The sequence below is a fragment of the Octodon degus genome, unplaced genomic scaffold (assembly GCF_000260255.1).
Source record: "Octodon degus isolate 3935 unplaced genomic scaffold, OctDeg1.0 scaffold00074, whole genome shotgun sequence".
In the NCBI taxonomy this organism is placed as follows: Eukaryota; Metazoa; Chordata; class Mammalia; order Rodentia; family Octodontidae; genus Octodon; species Octodon degus.
This window is the reverse complement of record NW_004524650.1, coordinates 4591555-4597128: the sequence shown is the minus strand read 5'-3', so window position 1 is coordinate 4597128 and position 5574 is coordinate 4591555.

Below are 5574 nucleotides of genomic sequence, written 5' to 3'. Positions count from 1 at the left end.
CTATAATATTCAAATGATGGAACTAAAGAAAAAAGGGGATAGATTTGAATGTCTATTTTGTATCTGTGTATTCAAAATGATTAGGATAGATATAGTTACATTCTCTTAATGAATAGAGGGATTTGTTGTAATAGTGTTTGTAAATAGGATATCATGTCTGCATTTTGTACAGCAAATAACCACTAGGAAGAATGTATGCAATGTCTTAATTATTGAAACTGTCCTACCAATTTGATTTGAAATTGTCTCATTGCTATTTGTTTCTCAATAAAATTATGGGAGAAAAAAAACCAATTATTAGCACAGTTTCACTAATTAATACATTGCTTAATGTTATCTTAGTGGTTATTCATTGTACAAGATGTAGAATGATATCCTGTCCACAAAAACTTTGTTTAGGTGGTTTGTGGCTTTGAGTTATAAGTACAAAAATGCACTCACCACAGGAAAGTTAGCCCTAATTTGGGTTTGCAAAAAGTTTTAATAAGTGTTACTGATAAGTAAAGTAGATATAGGTTTGAGGCCCTGCAGAGAATGGGAGAGTGCAGCACCCACACATTGGGTTCACTACATCCCAGCTACTGAGTTAATGTTGGGGTGAGAAAATGCCTATCTAGTGCTGTCATATCATCTCATTAATGAAACGTTTTTAATGGATTTCTTTTATTTAGTGTAATAGTTGCAAAGTTTACCCATGTATTAGTGCATCATTTTTGTGATTGATTAACATTCCATTGTAGTTATGTACCACATTTATTTATCTTTGTATCAGTTGATAAATACTATATCTTTCACATTTGACTACTATAAATTTTACCATGAATATCCATTTGTAAGTTTTCTTCTAGGAATGGATCTTCCGGTTCATATGCGATGTATTTTTTAACATTTGAATAACTGTCAAAATTGGTTTTCCAAAGGATCTGCACTATTTTCTTATCATCGTTATCTGAGGATTCCAGATTCTCCACATCTTCTTCAACACATGTTATTCTTTCTTCTTTTTAACTGTCAGTGTGGTTATGAAGTATGCTAAATAATTTTCATGGATGCTTGATTTTTATGTATTACCTATCTTTGATAATATCACATGCAGAAATCAGGGTTCTCTTTTTTTAAGCATGATATGTACAAGACAATCACATCTTCATTATAGTCAACAAATATTTAGCAGCAGGGGAGATAGCTGACTGGAATAAATGCTTGCCTGGCAAGTGCAAGGTCCTGAGTTTGATTCCTGACACTGCTAACAAAACAAAACAAATATTTTAATTATATTTTATTAACCTACTTCATAAAGCAGACAAATCTTTAACTTCCAGGGTTTTCAATCTGAGAGAAAACCAGAAAAATCACTTTCTGTGCATTCTCATTTAATAACAAAAGTATTTTGGACTTCAAATTTGTCCTGCAATATGGAATTGTCTACATTACACTTACTATCTTAATATGCTTGTTTCAAGCATTTTACATTCCTAAATGGCAAAAAGGATTAAATTAGGAGCATCTTTTCAAAATTAAAAGAAAAATGAGAATAAATTTTAAAGATAGGAGAAATGACAATATTTTATATTTGTTCCGAAAACAGAGAAGTTCAAGAAAAATTTTTAAAAGACAATTTGGAAAATGTTTGACAGTAAGATGAATAAGTAGAAATTAATAATCTAATGCAAATATAAACAGAAGATATAATGAAAAAATATGTCATTTACAATAGCAATGGAAAAACATAAAATATCTATGAAATAGTTACATATATGTTTAACCAAAAATATGCAAATTTTATGAAGAAATGATATATTTGCAATAATGACTTAAGTGAAAGGTGTAGCTTATATCTAGGTGTTCCCCCAAAGTCTCATGTCACCCCCAAAGCAGAGGGGAGGCTTTCAGGGGTGGCTGGATCTACGGTGTGTGGTGCTGGGTTTACGGGTGGGTGTGTCATTACTGAATCAGTCCACTGACAGTTCTGGCATAGTTCTGTGTGGTCTTAGGTGCTCCACCCTGGGAGTGAGTGTTGCCAGGCTAAGGGCATGTCGCCTGGATGAGATACAAGGGACAGGAAGAGGGCTGCTGCTTGTACCTCGGCCCCTTGCTGCCTTCTGCCTGCCTGCCATGGGCTGTTTCTCCTCTGCTATGCTTCCCTGCCTTGGGGCCAGCAGACCATGAAACCTTGACAAACTGTGCTACAACAAGCCTCTACTCCTCTACCTTTTGCTGTGGAATATTTTGTGTCAACAGCAAGAAAAGTCATGATGATAAATACATTTGTAGAAATAAAAAAATCCATGTCATAATTGTGGTAACTCAATTTAAACTAATTTGCAAATTTGGTATGTCTCAGTAAAAACATCAGTAGAAGCTTTAAAAAGTTATACATACCATTATAGATAAAAATAAAGATCTATGTTCATAAATATAAAGAATAGAGGCATTAAATATGCTACAAGCTACATTAATTAAAGCATTTTCAGCCAGGTGTGGTGTCACATGCCAGCAGTCCCAGCACTCTGCAGTCTGAGGTAGGAGGGTCACTGTAAGCTCAAGGCCATCCTAGAAGTGCACATCACACTGGGAAACTTCATCTGAATGATGTTATAGTTTCAAATCTGATGAAGAAAGATGAATTGTTCAAAAATGCCATTGGAGAAACATGGTAAATATTTGGGAAACATGAAGTTGGAACCTAATTTACAATATATAAGTTGATCAAATATTTAAATGGTTAAAAACATGAAGTTTCAATTGCTAGAAAGGGCCAGAGAAGATTTTCTTAAAATCTTAAAAAGGGGAGAAATCTTTGCTTAGAAATATATCATACACCAAAGCCATATGAGTAATTATTGAAAAATTCAGCTCCATAAAATTTTTGGATTACAAAAACTATCAAAAACTAAATCAAAGACGGGCCAAATAGCTCAGCAGATTAAAGCACCTGCAAGCAGGTGCAGGGGCCAGGTGTTCGATCCCTAGGCCTGCCATGCTGGCCCCACCCCAGGGGTATGCTGAGACAGCAATTGAGACTAGACATGGCAGTATGCACCTGTAATCCCAGCTCTTGGGAGGCTGTAAACAGGAGGATCACTACAAATCTGATCTAGTAGTAAGACTCTGAACACCCTGTAGAACCTTCCCTAAAAAAAAAAAACAAAAAAAACAAAGAACCAAAACAACAAAACAAAAAACAAAATACAAAAACAAAAAAACTAAATCAAAAGATAAATAGTCAAAATATGAAATAATTGTGTTACAAAGCAACAGTAAATAGTAGTAAGGTAAAGAATGTACAAAATCAAGGTGTACAATTTGAACATCTTCAAGGATCACAAGGGCAGATTCCTAAACTTCTGCATTCTCAAGCTCACACATAAAAAGTGTAATCTCTAAATAAGAGATCTCTGGTACTGCCTGCTATGCCAGTCCCAAAGCCCTGGGCATGCTGTGCTGGCCCCAAAACTGGGCGTGATGGCTCACACCTCTAATCCCAGCACTGAGGAGGCTGAGACAGGAAGATCACTACAAGTCCTAGTTGTGTAGTGAGACCCTGTACCAAATAGATAGATAGATGATAGATGATAGATAGATAGATAGATAGATAGATAGATAGATAGATAGATAGTAGATAGATAGATAGATTTTTGAATGGGGGGTCAGGGAGATAGCTCAGTGGCATAAGTGCCTGCCTGGCAAGTGCAAGTTCTCAAGTTCATACCCCAGTACTGCTAAATAAATAGACAAATAAGAGATTCGTTTTGTTGGTTAGATGAGAGTCAAAGTTTCCATCAGATGTAAAGCAGGAAAGTAGACAAATTCTAAATATAGAAAGATACAAAATTCTTTCCAAGTGTGTATAGCACATAGTGTAAGTAATTATCAAAATTTTAAACCCATATATCCTTATTCTTTCCCCAGTAACTTCATAGCTAATTTTTATACATCACTGAAAAAAATTTGTACTTAGATACATTTTCCTTGCTACCTCCAAAGTGTTTCTTCTTTTTCCTGCAATCAACCAACAACTCCTTTTACAGAAGGGCTTGTGTCTGGATCATCGCAAAATTATCAATAGGAAAGGTTACACACTGCCTAGTATTTCTCAGCGAAAAGTGTGGATCTACCCAGTTAATTCACAGTAACAAAACTTAGCAATAGATATTACTATAAAAACATGTAAAGAAAAAAATATTTCATGTGACAATCTTTAAAATATAATTTTTGTATATTTTTTCTTTTAGAAAAGCAAAACCAGGGGGCTGGGGAGATGGCTCAGTGGAATAAGCACTTCCGTGGCAAGTACAAGGGCCTGAGTTCAATCCCCAGTTCTGGAAAAAAAAGAAAAGAAAAAAGAAAAAGAAAAAGAAAAGCCAAACCAAAAATGCAATAGAGTGATTATAGCTGAAACACATAATATTTCTGGAAAATCATTTCACCGCAATGTAGCGAAATACTGTGTCCAGTTGGCCATAAAATTCTGCGGGCTTTCTGCCATTTTCCAATCAAGCTGTAAAATTTACGTATGCTACAGTAGAGTATCTATGCTATTATAGAAACTTAAGTCAGTCTGAGGAGGTGACACACTGTAGCGTTAAGGACAGTGGCTTAGTCCACACTGTCCCCTACTAACCAGATGCTTGTTTCACAAAATTGGTTTGCTACATTATCTTCATGTCTAACATGAGAAGCAAGTTCACTGAACCCTGAACATCCAATGAATTAATGCTGAAAACAGCACCTGGTACACCAAAGTGTTCAGCAGATCTTACTATCTCCTATGACATGTACTAGAAAACAGGCAAGTAGATTGTACAGAATAGTAGATGACAGGTTCAGTTTGCTGTGATTATCAGAGTAGACAAAAATCTTTTCTGGGTGAGCATACTAGAGGGCACATCATTTCCACTCAAACAACACTGTAAAATACCAAAAGAGTGAATAATGCAGCGATGTGGATATTTCCAGATAGTGAGATAAAAGTAACCTTCATCTCAGTAACATTCCCTAGTGTAGCATGGTTTGGCAGCCTGTATGTTTTGGTCTTCAATTTTGTCAACAAACCCTAAAATTTTAAATCACACCTTGAATATAAAATAGCAAGGGCTGCTGACACAGAACAGTCCCTTTTGCCCCCATTTAAGGCATTTTTATCTTTAATTCTTCATTTTATAATTGTAATCTTGGCATTATTTTTCTTCTCCATCTGTCCATCTCTTCTTTCTCCTGCCTCATTTCATTTTCCTGCACATATTTGTACGTGCTTTGTATACACGTGCCTTCCTGTGCTTCACCTGTACATTTCTGTGCAGCGAGCCTCGCCGCCTCTAAGCCTTCTGGCTAAGATCAAGTGCAGTGCCTGCTTAGAGAGTCACTTTCTAGGACAGAGAGCAAACTAGAGTGTCGGCCTTAACCAGGAGACACTTCTTTTTTTATGAAGTTGTTCACCTCATTATACACAATGTCTGTATTATATACTATACCTATTGCCTCTGTTAATTTCTTTTAATGCTACTTTGATACTTAGTTTGATGCCTTAGTAAAAATATTTCCTTGTCATTTCTTTTTTTTTTTCAAAGTTTT